This window comes from Convolutriloba macropyga, chromosome 15, assembly GCF_964194025.1.
Source record: "Convolutriloba macropyga chromosome 15, txConMacr16.3, whole genome shotgun sequence".
NCBI classification, from domain to species: Eukaryota; Metazoa; Xenacoelomorpha; order Acoela; family Convolutidae; genus Convolutriloba; species Convolutriloba macropyga.
The window spans coordinates 2,517,721-2,534,194 of record NC_134482.1 but is presented as its reverse complement, the minus strand read 5'-3'; the positions used below and the strand labels follow the sequence as shown (position 1 = coordinate 2,534,194).

The window sequence follows — 16,474 nt, the reverse complement described above, 5'->3', positions numbered from 1 at the left end:
CATGCTTGGTCCTCTATTGTTTAATATTTATATTAACGATCTGCGAGATCAAATTGATAAAAACTGCGAGGTTGTACAGTATGCAGATGACACATTACTCCCTGCATCCGCCCCTATACAACAATAGTGCAAAACAATTATAGAAAAAAAAGAAATATTGCTGACCAAATATTTCACAAATCTAAAACTACAAATGAATCCACTTAAAACTGAATTCATACTATTCAGCCGCAACAGAAATTTCAGCGAATCTGAATCAATAAAAATCGGGAACAAAATTATTACAGAGTCCAAAAGCGTCAAGTATCTTGGGGGTACATATTGACAAAAATCCCAGTTTCCAAGACGAAGTGAAGCATCTTTTAAAGAAAATGGCGCGTGCAATAAAAACAAATTATACACTCCGTAATCGGATACCAACGTTTCTAATGAAAACGGTTCTGAACGCATTTGTTATCAGCCATCTACACTATTCATTACTTTTAATCCAATCAATAGACAAAAATTTGCTTATATCGCTTGAAAATCAACTAAATTGGGCCATTCGTGCTTGTTACTCTAGAAATAGAATAGACTCAACAAAGGATCTCAAAATAAAGTATTCTATTCTACCTGTTGAATATTTAATCAATTTGAAAAGAACCACTTAGAAGTGGAAACTGAGAAACTGTCTATTACCCGCGTTTAATCCTTTAGATGTCACAATCTTTCCCACTTGGTGCATCAGACAAAACCTTAGAAGCTGTGACTTATTTTTTGATTCTATATGTCACACTCAAAAATTAGAACGTTCCATTATAAAAACTGCATCAAAAGATTGGAATTCACTTCCTAAAGAACTAAGGGATTTGGAAAAGAAAAAAACCTTCCCAAAAGGATTGAAAAAGTTTTATATTAAATCCTTTTCTGATAGTAAACAATATACAACTTATGGGTCGGTTAGTTGGAAATCTATCAGATTTTAAAAAGTTTACTAAACCACGACTCATCAATCAACACTATCTGGTCGAGCTAAGAATTAATTAAATTTAATTTAATTACACCTATGTAATGAAATATATAACCACACTCCAGACAGTATTATAACAATTGTCAAACTCTCTGTTACTTGTTATGACTGTTATGGTTAATAAAGTGTTCTTTTTTTATATAATATAATAATCCCCTTAGAGAAGAACCCAAAAAATCTCAGCGTCATGCTAGATCCAACTCTTTCCTTTGCACACCATTCCAAAGCCATCTATGTTATAAAACCATATAACACCATATAAAACCATTTGTAGATCGGTCCTTAATTATGCAGCTCCAGCATGGACACCGAGTCTCAGTACCTCACGATGGAATGACTTCCAAGTAAAACAAAATTACGCTCTTCGACAGTTCCATAGACCATCTACATCATGAAGCCAGTATAATAGAAGTCCGAGAACATAATTAAATGATACGCACACAATTCTTAGCAGGCTCATACAACGTGAACAGACCAGATCACTTTTCATCAAAACCGTCAAAGAGCCCTAGAACCATCAAAAATACCTTACATTTTAAATTCGGAGAAGATCTTGATAGACTACAAGAAACTATCAAGCACCAAAGAAATAACATAGCTGGCAGATTGCCAGAAAATAGCCGCAATTGATTCGTAGATCGGCAGTCAAAAAAAACAGTAAAAAAGACAGACCAAAAAATTTCGTCTTTTCATTGAAGGCTGATCTGTTATATTTTGATTAAAAATCTGTATGAGTTATTGCTGCCTCTATTAGCTGATCTCAAATAACCTTCATTTAGAGTGACACACCCAACTGACCTTATCTCTTTGAATTAAAGTAAATAAAAGTCAATTTCAAATTGAGGAAGTCATTTTTGAGAGTGAGGTAAGTCAAGTGTGACCAAAAATTTAATCACGCGCATGAACAAAAAAACTCGCTCCACTAAGAGCGAAAAATGACGTCACACATGCAATTCAGTTGAAATTGCATGAACGAATGAACAAAAAGTGGCTGTGACGTCATATGGTCGTAACAAAAATCATGACGACGAAATAAAAAAAAAAACCAAGAGAAGGCCAATAATAGCCTCAGCTATCGCTGTGCGGCTATTAAAAAGAAACTATACACAAAGAAGCCGCACTGAAAGCCAAGTTTAGCTATAAATCTGACCTATGGCCACTTCGAATCGAAAACGCAGAGATCAGTTGCGAAGAGATTAAACTCTCCCGATCAACTAGAAGAACACTAGCACAGCTCAGGTCCAGATATAGCACACTACTGAACAGCTTCAACAGCAGAATAAACAACGAAATTGAAAACAAATGCGAACTGTGCAACGGTACGCCCCACGACACCACTCACCTTTTCATCTTCCCGAGTAACCCGACCCAACTAGAAGCAATTGATCTATGGCTGAAACCAGTAGAGGTTCGCGGCGTTTCTGGTCTCTGAACAATGTGCAGAGCGTGTGTGAGCTACAACAACAACATTAAACTGAACAGATCAATTCCATTAAATAAAGCCTAAAAGCTCGTAAAACTCAGTGAACAATAAAAACTCGTAAAACTCAAAAAGGGCCAAAATTTTTTAAAAAAAAATAGTGTCGAAGTCATAGAAAGCATTAACATCGAACATCAATTAAAAAGATTCCAATACCTAATGAGCAACAGTAACTAATGAGAATAAATAAGTCAAAAAAGTACAACAATTACTTCCAAAACTCAAAAGTTCACTAAAAACTTTTGAAAACCAATTAAGTCAAGAAAACTAATAGCCATGAACTCATATGATTAATTAGGTTCTTATGCCTCATTAGCAGCCAAAAAAATCCGCCAATAAATAAAAATTACTGAAACTAATTGATAAAACAAAGCAATTGCAGATAGGCGTAATTAGAGCACATATTCATCATTTTAATAGCACTCTAGAAAAACTGAAAACAAAAATCAAACTGCCGCACGTGAACAAAACTTTCGCTTTCGAAAATCAAAAATTTGCTCAGATAACAAACTCTCACTCAACTTCGTAAACAGTTTGAAAAATCACGCTTCAGACCTAATCGCTTTTTCGCTCTCTTTACTTCTCTATTAAAATTACTACTCTAATTTGATTTCTAGCTGACGTAAAAATCCGATAAAAGTATGAACAGAAAAAAACAGCAAACCAATTCAATAAAAATACTTTGGTTGTAAAAAGACAGAGCCCCAATGCATTCCAGTTCTTGGATTGTAAAAAGACAGAGCACCAATACAATCCATTTCTTGGATCGTAAAAAAGGCAGCGCCCCAATACAATTCAAATTCTTCGACTTGTAAAAAAAGGAGCGCTATAATAGCCTGCTGAGGAGCTCATGGCGGCTATTAAAAAGAACTGACTTTCACACCTACTCTTTTCGCTCTCTCCCTCTCTCAAAATGCGACATGAACCAAAAACCACTCTCTCTTCTCTCCGATCTTCAGGTTTCTTCAATAATTTAACCTAAACACTTTGCTTGCAGATGCTGCTTCAAATACACTCAAACAAGTTTACTGATTTTAAAAAAACACTCCATCAATACCCCTCTTCGGCTCTTAAAGACAACGCCCCAATACAACTAATACATAGCTGGCAGATTGCCAGAAAATAGCCGCAATAGATTCGTAGATCGGCAGTCTAAAAAAAACAGTAAAAAAGACAGACCAAAAATTCGTCTTTTCATTGAAGGCTGATCTGTTATATTTTGATTAAAAATCTGTATAAGTTATTGCTGCCTCTATTAGCTGATCTCAAATAACCTTCATTTAGAGCGACACACGTTCACTTGACCTTACCTCTTTGAATTAAAGTAAAAAAAAGTCAATTTCAAAGTGAGGCAGTCATTTTTGAGAGTGAGGTAAGTCAAGTGTGACCAAAAATTTAATCACGCGCATGAACAAAAAACTCGCTCCACTAAGAGCGAAAAATGACGTCACGCATGCAAATCAGTTGAAATTGCATGAGCGACTGAACAAAAAGTGGCTGTGACGTCAAATGGACGTAACAAAATTCATGACGACGAAATAAAAAACATAGCAGGACAAGTCCTGACGTACAATTCGAAGAATTTTCATTGACTAAACAGGAAAACTAGACCAAGAATGGACTATGAGTGAATTGAGAAAACCGTTTTAAAAAAATCAGATCAAATAAGAAAAAAACAGAAAATCAATGTCAAAATGCAGCATGTGAACAAAAAAACCACTAGCGAGAAATGAAAATTCAATTCAAACAAAAAACTAGGCCTAGAATGAGCTGTGAATGGATTGGGAAAAACATTTAGAAAAGCATCCGATCCAAAACATCGAAAAAACAGTAAAGATCAGAGTGAAATTGCCGCATGTGAACAAAAACCACTACCGAGAAACCGAATTTTTGTTCACACACCATTTTCTCACTCTACTTTAAAATTAGAGCGAAAAAAATTCACGAGGGGTAGGTACGAGGGGGGGAGGGGGGTAGGTAGGTACGAGGGAGGGGGTAGGTACGTTGGGGGGGGGGTGGTTTAGGTACGTGGGGGCGTAGTTTTTTTTTTTTTTGGGGGGGGGGTAGGTAGTTAGATGGGATGAAATTTTCTCAAATTAACCTCTTCACCTTGAATTACAGACTGTTACCAATTGCCATACATTACAAACTAAGCTATTGTTAAAATCCAATGTTCGAAAACAGAAGTCAACAATCAAAAACGGAGGTAAAAGCTCGAATAGAAAGAAGTCAAAATTCAAGTCATGAACAAACTTGCTTTCTGCTAAAAAAAACCTGTAGAATATCAATACTCCTCTTCGAGTCGTAAAAAGACAGCGCCCCAATACAATTCAAATTCTTTGAATTGTAAAAAAAAACCAAGAGAAGGCCAATAATAGCCCCAGCTATCGCTGTGCGGCTATTAAAAATCTTTCATTTTAAAACACCAATATGAGACCATTAATAACCTCCAGCTATCGCTTAGCGGATATTGATAAATCAGACGATTAACACAGCGTATTTATTGCATCAGTATTTAATTATTATATTTTGGCAAAATGGTTAATATTTCAGTGGTTTTGGTATCAAGGCGCACTTTCACCATTCTCACCTTACTAACTCTGTTCCAATGACTGCCGATCTACCACCTACACCAAATATTTCACTTCACTCCACAAAAGGATCTGTTTTATGTTGTGAACGAGTGAATAGAGAAGAGATAAAAACAAGTTGGTTAATTTGAAATTATTAATTGTATTTCATTAGTGCAAATGTCAATCAAGGTAAAGTTATTTACAAATTAAATGCATGAAGAGATAAATTAGCAAACCATAAGCACTTGAAGCCGTTTTGGTGACCGCAACAAGCACCGAAGTCAATTTACAACAAAAATTCAGTCAAGATCAACAATCATCAACAAGATCACTATCATCACATGACAAAGATTTTAATAAAACGAAAACAAATCATTTAATAGGCCTTTCATAAATCTGTACTAGCCACAGAAAAAAAAATCAAAAACACTCTCACCAAAACTAATTGTGCGACGTTAAGCCAAGAAAGGTATATTCAGGTAAAAAAGATCGGGCGACTCGGATTGATTCCTGTGACACTCTTAATCTATTCGATTTCGCGTATTTTTTGTATGTATCAAACATAAACCGACTAATGTCGGAAGAATTGCTCTCGTACGACAGGCGAGGCAATTTAATTCAGGGGCTGTGGCCTAGATAAATTTCTCTTTATGGGTGCAAAAATTGTTTGACCACGCCGGGATTCGAACCATGGACCTTCCAATCCCTCAACAAGAGCACTGCCTAATTGTTCCGCCCCCTCTTGAGGGGGGGGAGGAACTATATACTCAAATGGGTTTTTTGTGTTCAGTCAATTTTCGCCGATCGATATATTCATCGTAGAGAGTTGAGACTGGCATCATTAAAAAGCTCGTCCAGTGTAGAATATGGAATTGAAAAGATTTTTTTAATTTTCGTTTTCTACAGGGAGTTATCGAGGTTTAAACTGAGAAACTGAGAAAAGTAGAGTGAATTCACCATGTTTTATTCACATTTTCCAAAATTTTTGACTAATTTTTCGTCAATTTTGCGAAAATTTGTTGAAATTTTTAAGAATAGTGTCGTTGATTTTATTTTTAAGGACAAACAAGCCTTGTTGATTTTTCTGATTTAATTTTTTTGTCAAAAACTCATGATAAATATTTCAAAATTCAGCCTTTTTCATCAAAAACAGCACGAAATAAGCTACTTTAGTCCACTTTGAAAAAAATTTGCCGGGACTACACCCCCGAACAACACTAATACATTCTTTGTAGACTCAGAGGGGGGCTATTCCTACTTCAACTTCCGCTGAGAGTGCTCTGTAATTAAAACTTTGCCGTTAAAAATGCAGAATTTTTTTTTTTGAGTTTTCAACTATCAAATTATCTATATCAACAACATTCAAAAAATCAATAGTTCCAGACAATAAGCATTAGCAGAGATAGTTTTGGGCCAATCTTTGACTGTTACAATCCAAAAAGAATTCGGATTGCAATCAGTCGGTCTTTTTTTGCAAAAAGAACTTTTTTAATAATAAAGAACAGAACATATCAAATGAAAGCTCAGGAGTGATAGGGCCAATTGGCTTCCTATGCAGCTCCAAGCTAATGGATTTGGTTTTTTACTTGAAAGTTTATAATCGTTTCCGACTTTTAAAAATAATTGATTTTTAAATAAATAATGGCTTAAATGGCTTCCTCCATTTTTTTCTTAATTTCGTCAACTTGCAGCTTAGTATCAGCAAAAAACGAATGCTTCTTCATTCTACTGATTTGAGATTTAGTCTCGATTGCGTTTTTAAGCCTGAAGTTATTGTTTTCTGGCCTTGATACTAGATTTCAGTTTTTTTTGTTTTTAGAAATTTGCCAGTTTTCACGTTTTTTAGTCACATTATCACATTACTGACAGTTCTCATATCACATTATTAGAGTTCAAAATGAAACACAATTGAACATATTAAAATCCTTAAAGATATAGATTATCATTTTTAGACAGCTGATCGCTTTCATGACTTTGAAAACAATCGTCTTCCAAAATTAAAAAAACTTTTTAACTTCGCAAGTTTGTTCTATTTATTTTTCATTTTGGTACCTAATCTCGTTAATTACAGGGCAATTATGACATTATGGGTGTCAAGGGAAGGTGTCAAAAGGGATTGATGTCCCAAAATCTATTTTTTTAAAGAATGCGTTATGAACTTACTGACTTCGACATCGGTTTTTCACAAAAAAAGTAAATTAATTTGATTTTTGTCATGTTTGACGTTCTTTTTGTAGACGCAAGAAGTATTCTGGATAATTGCTGGCCTCAAAGAATTTCTTTGGATGAATAAAAGGCCCTATTTAAATATTTCCTTTAATTAATGTTTTTCATGACTTTGGATATAATTTTGTTTCGAAAAAAAAAAATCAAGATTATTACATACTTTTGCCCTTTTCTCTTTTTTGTCTACCTGTTACCTAGTCTAACTAATAAATGGCCAAAAACTACATTATCGGTGTTTGAAGAAGGCACAAACGAATATATTTTGAGGGCCGAAAAATGGCTTGACGGTTTTGACAGGGTTTTCTGGCAAGTTTCAATTGAATTTTTGTTTGGTGTTTTTTTGTTGTTCTTTTAGCCGCTTAAAGAAATGAATACGGACAGGTCCTAATGTCCTTCTATAGAAGCATTGATAATCGTAAACTTTTGGGATATTTTACTTGATTTCTAATGGTTTTAATTACTTTGAAGTTAATTGTTTTAAAAAAAAATAAGAGAATTTTTTAACTTTCTGTTTTTGTTCTTTTTTGTCTAATTGTTACCAAACTTTTTTATGGACTGGTCTGTATCTTTTCTGGTGATTTAAAAGTTATTAAATTTTGTTTTTTAAAACGGACAAAAAGTTTTTGATGTAATTAATGCTTGTTGTTGTTGTTTGATTTTGTTGTTCGTCTTGACTCGCTTTCGTAATATTGTTATATCACAGCAATTTAATGCTTCAATTTTTACTCCACTGATTTATTTGTCTTGGAGGCTATCTTATCGTTCATACACAATAATGGTTTCCCAAAAAATAATTTTTGTGTTTTCTATCTGTTCCTCATTTGGTAGGTAATTATGCCAAAAATGTGGATGGGCGGGGTCGGAACCTTATGTGCCATCGCACATTGCTCAGCCGCCCTGTTGTAGTATTGTGTTTTCAGTTTTCTTTTTAAATGTCTTGAGTTGATCAGAAAAAAAATCCTACCAGAAAAGCGGTCACATCTGTTGTACTATTTCGCATGGATTTAAATAGTTTTTCCAAATTAAAATGTCTGGGCGATCTCATAATTATAAACATGATGCCAACTGCAGTTCAAAATATTTTTGTTCCTGCAAACAACTTTTTCCGTGGATCTTTTCAATTACGTCCGCAGTGGCGCTTGCTAGGATATTATCTCATTTTTTCAATAACCCCAGTTTTATGATGTTCCCGAAAAGTATTGAATATGCGCTAAAATTAATCCAATCTAAAAAAATCCAATCCACGATTTTTTGGCGAAAAAAAACAAACTTTAATTGTCTATTAGTTTCTTTTCAGTTTGTTTTATTAGTGTTTGTTTATTAGTTCTTCAAAAAAATTACTGAAGTTCGAACAATCTAGGTAGAGCTGGTTTAGTATACATACATTGACTTTCCGTACTTTTGCTGATTGCATTCAAAGTAATCTAATTCATTCAGACTTCATCATTTTATTGGTTAAGAAAAAATTGGGAACTGGCGTTAGACCTGGTGAGAATAAACTAAATATAACCAGTCACTCCACTCAAATGCCATGTAATTATTGCCTCAGTAACAGATAAGTTTAATAAGTTTACTTACTGTTGCTTCCATTATCCAGTTGGAAGACAAAGTCTATTCTGTTCCCGGCTCAAGTCTTAATCCAGAGTCCGTGAACAAGGCAAAAAACGTTTTGAATTACATGCGACCCCAGATTTATTGAAGACATATTCTGCTTTGGGATGACCTTATAAACAATACCAATACGCCGTATATAACTAACAATTATAAACCTAGATCAGTGAACCAGCAATTATCACTACGAAAACTGCCAAACCTGTATTGAATTGTTTACTGTCAACGCGAAGGCACTGATAATCGGAACAACAGAGCAAGACTTGAATTGAAAAGTACAGAGCACTGCATCAATCGCCCAATCTAGAATGGAGGAATCTTAGGGTTGTTCTCCATTAATACCCGAATCTCCGAAAAATATTCAAGAAAAGAGGCACGAAGAGAAGATCACGCTGAGAGCGTAGACAGGCAAAAAAGAGAAACTAGACGAATAAAGGTGAGGTTTTAGAGTCTCGGACTCAAAGCCCCGTCAATTTTCTTGTCTACAGCGTCTGCTGTTGTATTCTGGTGATCTTTTAGAGTCAAGGACTCAAAGCCGCCATTCCCCTTTGTATTTTCCCTGTCCTTGTTGGGAAAGCCTTCCGAGTCCCGTACAAAAAGCCTCGACAGATTTTTAGAGCCTCTGCTTTTGCAAACCACCATGAGTGCAAAGAATAGCACAATACCCGTAGTGTGTATTGCTTGACATGCAGTAACTCTATCATAAAAGCAGACCTCTTTCGACTGTGTTACTTGCGGGTTCAGCATGCATTTGACCGATGACTACAACGGACTGAGTGAATCCGCTATATATGGAGTACTTGCATTAGGTCGCAACGCACTTCTGCTGCTGTGTAATGCATGTGTCAAGGAGAAGAGAGATTAAGTTGCAGAGCTTATGCAAGAGTAGAAACCCAGCAACAATAATGAACAACTGAAAACAATTGAAAAACATTTAGATGAACTCAAAAAGACGATCTCCGAAAACAAAACTAAAAGAAAAACCGAAAGTGGTTTCGGAGTCCACCTCATCAACGGAAAAAAAATTGCCCCGTCAATCAGTGCTATCAGAAAACCTAACAGGCATTAGAATTCGGGGTGTTAAGGTGTCAACGGAAAAAGACTCTCAATCGAGACAAGAGCACAACCTTTCGGAAATCCGCAAGATGTTGGTTCACCTAGATCTGAACGCTGAAATTGGAGATATTGTTAGACTCGGGACGCACGAGGAAAACAAGAACAGAACAATACTGCTAAAAATTCCAAGCGTATGGCAGAGACATCTAATCCTAGCATCTGCAAAAACGCTGAAACTTTTTGTATCCTGTGTTTGTGAGCAGGCAATTAACAACGGAAGAAGCATCCTTGGATAACAAAGCTTTGATAAGACGGGGGGAACTTATTGTTTAAGGAACGGAGCCAAAAGACCTCTTGTCAAAAACGGTATACTTTTGATGAGAACTAATGGAAGATGGAATAGAGAGCAAGCGCCATCTGAATGACTTAGTATCTACCTGAGTTTGTTGATATACAATTTAAAAAGCATCCTAGATCTCTAACGGAGAACGAAATTCGTAAAATCCATAACAGCTAGTTATAGATTCGATATGCTATGCATAACTGAGACCTGGTTGACGGAAAACATAACGGACGCTGCATTATTTTTGCGAAGTTTTCAGATACATCGTACCGATGGTTTCAGTGGCAAGGGTAAATCCAAGAATGGGGGTTGTCTGATAGCAGTCACTAAAAACATTCCCAGCTGCAAAATAGAAACTGAATTTACAGATTGTGTTACCATTCGTCTCCTGACAAAACCAGCCTTAACTGTTGCTTTCATTTACAGTGCACCTCCTAACAGCCCTTGTAGATGGACAAATGTACCATTTCACAAGTTCTTGCTACTCAATAAATCAAAACAACGAATGTACAAAATTAGCAACGCTCTTATTATGGGTGACATCAAATTTACCTCAACCGACTGGTCAAGTCTTTACTCCAGTGATCCAGAAGAACGGACATTTTTAGATGGACTCAGTATAGGTAACTATGAGCAACAGATATCAGAAGCAGGGAGAAGCCTTGATGTTATTCTCAATAATCAACAAAATTCTGATAAATGTACAAGACAAATTTTCGAAAGTTGTTTCAGTTCTGATCATCAAAAATAATAGGCTAGAACTTCCTTAGAAGCGGCCTCTATTTACCAACGACCCATTGGATCAACAACTAAACGCAACTTTTCGATGTTTTTGTTCAAAAGTGCGAAAGGGGTATGAGGTAAATCAGTTCATAGAAAGTCATAAATTTGGTCCATACTGTTACTCAAGTATTGATTTGATGTTGGATGTGTTACGACTGGTTTTCTGATATCCTGCAAGGATTTATCCCTAGGAAAACTAAGCACCGGAAATAAATGCACCATGGGTTAAACCAGAAATTTCACACCTTATCAAAGAGAGTCAAAACACTTGAGCCCAAAAAATCATGTGGAGATCAGAAAAAATTGAACCTTGAGAAGGCAAACACTGAACTTGCACTAGCCCTACATTCTGATCAAAAAGGGTTGGGAACATCACTTTTCCAGCATGAGAGTTTCTCTGATGTGCAACCATATATTAAAAGCATTTCGAGTAACAACTACCTACCAATTGAAGTCTTTCTAAAAGATCAGACAGCGAGGACAGATGTTGAAAAATCCGAACTTTTCAATCAATATTTCCAGTCTATCTTTTCAAGTGAAAACCACAAAGAATGAGGTGGAAGGCAAGATCAACAGTTTGCATTTTATGCATGAAATCTTTGAAATCGTGAAAAATCCCTATGTAAATAAAGCTAAAGTACCTGATAGAATTGGTAACTTCCTTCTGAAACGCTGTGCTAGATCATTGCCAGACCCCTTACATCTCCTTTTTAATACCATCAAAAACAAGGGAAACTTCCCTACTGCCTGGAAACTGAGTGTGATAATTCCCCTGCACAAAGATGGAAACAAACAACAGGTATCAAATTATCGCCCAATTAGCCTCCTCTCTGCCTTATCAAGAGTTCTCGAGAAACTAATCTGTGACAAAATCTACCTTGTTGAATGTACGCGGTTTTCAATTCGACAACAATTTCTGTAAAAGACGCTCAGCCGCCACAAATTTAACAGAATATCTTCACCAACTATACATCAGCTTTGACAGTACCAACAAAATACCTGATTGCTCTCTGTTGACTTTCAAAAAACTTTCGACAAAGTTAATCATTCTCTACTGCTGGAGAAGCTAGCACTATTTGGAATTGGAGAGAACTGTCACAAGTTGTTGCACAGTTACTTGGACAACAGAAGGCAAACTGTCAGAATTCAGGACTTTGTTTCACAAGAACTTCCCGTATTGAGCGGAGTGTCACATGGTTCAACTCTCGGGCCCCTGCTGTTTGTAATTTTTATCAATGATCTTCCGAGCTCTGTTATGTCAGATAATTACGGATATGTGGACCATTTCAATCTGATCAGAACCGATCGCATTACTATAGGACTAGACCTGAGAAAGATTCTCAAGTGGTGCGACAACAACCTCATGGCCATAAACTTTGCGAAAACAAAGTACATCCAGTGAAGAGAAACTACATGTCTTAAAGTCGGAAATTTCCTGTATGATAGCAGACCATTTATGAAAGACTTAGGTCTTATTGTATCAGAAAACCTCACCTGGTTAGAGCATGCAAAAAATGCGGGTAGAAAAGTCGTTGAAAGCAGTTTGCCATCAAACGAAATTCACTGAAAACAACCGTAAGCAACAAGAAAAATGCCTACAAAAGCTACATTGCACATTCTCAGTTACGGTTCACAACTAGAAAACAAGCAAATCCGATTTAACATTAATTGAAAGCATGCAGAATAAAGCAGTGGCATGGATTTTTGGTTCGAAAACACAGCAATCATACAAATGTAGTCTAGTGACACTAAAGATTTTACCATTATTGCTTTATCAAGAGTTGCATGTCGTCCTATTGTTTGCTAATACACTGTCTGGAAAAGTTGACATTGACTGGCTTAAATATGTCTCACTATCAGATATCGGAAACACAAGAGCGCAGACAACTCGAATTTTTCAGTGCCCCAATTTTCGTTTTAAAAAAATGCGAGTTCGATTTTTGGATGCAAGCCGGTAATCTGGCCAATATATCAGACAATTTTTTCCAATGCGAATTTTTGTTTAAAGAAGATTGCATGAATAAACTTTTGGATCTTTACTTTCTGTACTTTCACAAAAAATATGACGAGCATATCTCATGTACATGGAGAATTGTTTGCGGATGTAACAAATGCAAAGAAGTGTAAAAACTCAATTTCTCTTAAACTACGAGCTTAGAATTACTAAAACAGAGGATCTAAAGTCTTTATTATTATTATTAAAACACGTAGAAAAACTACATGCTGCTATTTTCTTTTCTAATTTTCCTGTTGATTGGAGTTACATTTTTCTAGGCAAATGATCAGAAAAACGTTTCTTTCCCATTATCGCCCACCACTATTATAGCAGACCACCATGAGTTAGAGGGCTATAGGTTATCTGGCCACTAAGCTGGGGGGTATAATGGGAAAGACCCAAACACTACACGCAGAATACTGCCAACAAATAAAAATTTGGTCGTACTGTTTTAATAGGTTTTTCAGCTATACTGTTACGGGACGAGGTCCTCGTCATAGGTTTTTTAATACAGGGAAACTGCCCTGAGCATATCGTTTCTGCTGGAAATCTTTCTCCACACAATTTCCCCATTTTTATCAGAATTTTGCTATTCAATCTTTCTTTTCTTGTTACATCAATATAATATATGGTGGACAGGTTTGCTTGAAACAAAAAATCTTTTCTGTTCTGGTCAATTGCATTTGAAGACATTTTCTTGTTTCTTTGTTTCGAGAAACATTCGATAAATTTATTTTGATCGCTATCTGTCAGCATCACAAAAATGAGTCGTTCGCTTTCATGCACACAACTTCGTTGCTTTTTCTCTCATCTCAGAATGTGATTTCTATGTTACATTATATCCAGGGCTGACTTGTATTGTTGCTTTCAGAACAACGCTCATCGATTTCTAGATTGTTACCTCTTCCTTAAGACAGCTCTGCGCACTTGGTAGCAAAAGTTAACTTTTAAAGACCCAGGATGTTGACATCAAGTGCTAAGTTTTAGAGGCTGGCAGTATGTCTCAAACAGTTGTTAGAACGGTAGAAATTTGGATACAAGCTATGGTGCAGATGCATAAAGGCGACGAACTGGCCTGCAAAGAAATAAAATTTTCTGGAAAAAAAATTGACAACGCAGTATGGCTAGAGCTGCTTATAAAGTTCACGAGCATTTGAAATACAACAAAAACAAAATAAAATTTGAAGTCGCAGTCAATGATTTATCAAAAAATGCTTACAACAATAAAACTTTAAAGGTTCAAGGCCGTAGGAAAACCAATTGGGTCACTACATCGCCGACTGCAGAAATAAAAGGAGAAGTTGGAAGAGATCTAAGGAGGAGCACTTTTGGTTAAAGGAAGAGTTTAGTTAGGTTAGTTTGATCAATCGAATTATAAATAATTGTTTCCACCGACTTTCAAGTTAACATTTCTTCTCACACCTTTTCGCTCTTTACTTTCAGCTCCTCTGCTCGACCTCCACCAGTGATTGATTCATCTAGTACATCATTTTCCTCTAGTGCCAACATTCTTTCTCTGTACATGGACTTGAAGTCCATAAATAGCGATTTCATGCTGCCCAAGCCAAGACCACCACCCACAGCAGAGGGTAAGTCAATACTCATTTTCTAATTCTGCTCACAACAGCACTAAGAATCTGGAAAATAACACAACTATTGGGGGAAAAGCACGTACTTTCTTAATGAACTCGAAAATATCAAGTTCTAAAACGTAAATTTAAAAGCAGAGATTTGTTCCATCGCCCTAAGTTTAGCAGGCAGTGCTATGGATATTGGGCAACAGGAGTTAGGGGGGGACTTAAACTCCTATTTACAACTACAAACTTTGACAGTGGTCATTAGACAAGATCTTGCTTTACGTTATGGGAGCCTCAAATTCTCTGTTAGTACTTGTGTAAACCCGAAACCTATTGTCAGTAACATTCCATCGGAGCGCAATTACAAATGATCCCTTTGCATTTGGCTTAACATCCATTTGCTTGGTTTTCCAGATTGTTTCTAAGTCTTCCAGAATCACTGCGTTCACTTCCTCAATGCTGCTCATCCATTTCTTCAACTCAAGTCTATGTTTTGAGAGAAGCGGTTATAGCTGATGGAACATTTCGATAGCTTCTTGTCTTGTCTCTACTGATTTAATCAAATCTTTGATAAAAAATTTGTGGATTGCTGCGACAGGAAGTTCATCTTCATTGTTAATACCGACCTGTTTGTAAAAGAAACCGATGTCAAATTAAACTTACTTAAAACAAACGTTTTCGAACTTTACGTTCATCGTCAGGTTAAAATTGTTTTACAAATTGTTAAAAGATAAAATAAATATGTATTTACATTTGTCTGAGACCACACTTAAAACAATTCTAGGAAATCTTCTAAAAAATTCAATCGAAAAATTTTCCAAATGTACAATATTTAGCCTATTTACAACGCATATTTACATCCGTTATCAATTTATTTAAAAACAATCCTATTCCGGATTTTTCGATTTTGGCCATGTTCTTGTATTTTTAGGGTTATTCCGAATTTGCCCTAAACTTAACTATCCCTCTTGTGGAGGTTTTGCAAATTTCGTTTTGTCATGCACAATATGGTTTTTGCTCTATGTATCTTCATCTAGTCAAAATTATAATTTGAACTAATATTTTAACGTGAGTTCCCGCCCCCTTTATCCATCGCGTGTGTTTAGTGCCGGCTTCAGCTTGCTGATGTATATAGCTTCGATAATTTTTAGCTTTTCTAACGTCCGGCAGGCGTCCAGAATTTTCCATTCAACGTCGTCCGTGGCGCCACGACATTCAACCAGATGTTGACCCACCTGTGAATCCTTCTTTTGATGTTCTGTTATCCTTGTGGTAACATGCTGGCTTGTTTGCCCAACATAGATGATTCCGCATCCATTACATTTAATCTCATATACCACGTGGAATTTCAGGACTCTATCGGATGATGATTTCAGGGTGGGGAAGCATGATCTTAATTGTAAAAACCACTTGCAATTCGCATAATTTCTTCAATTTGCTTGCAAAGTTTTGAGTAAGGTTGCCTCTGTATTGTAGAAAAATAGATGACTTATCATAAGATCTAGTCTTGAATTTTTTGATGCTCTTTTGATGTTTTTCCCAATTGATCTTTACCGCCACTTATTATCTTTTCTAGAGTCTGATTATTTTTGAAGACCAATCTTCTGGATATTGATTTTTGGTCCAGCAAATTTTGTTCTTTTCAAGAGCCTGATCGAAGGCCTACCAAATAGAGGTTGCATTAAAAACCCTATGAACCATACCTTGAATCACATTTTTCTTATGCTGAAGCGGTGCACAGCTGCGAAAATTCGGTATTTTCGAGTGTCAGTTGGTTTTTGATACCAATGACAGGTAGAATTACTTTTGCTGCTCACATA

At 36.0% G+C, this 16,474-nt stretch overlaps 1 protein-coding gene across 1 annotated transcript in view; it reads right to left on the bottom strand.

Moving 5' to 3' along the window:
• LOC142354679 (uncharacterized) overlaps window positions 1-16,474 on the bottom strand; it is a 158,625-nt gene that overhangs the window by 140,384 nt on the left and 1,767 nt on the right. The window lies entirely within an intron of this gene.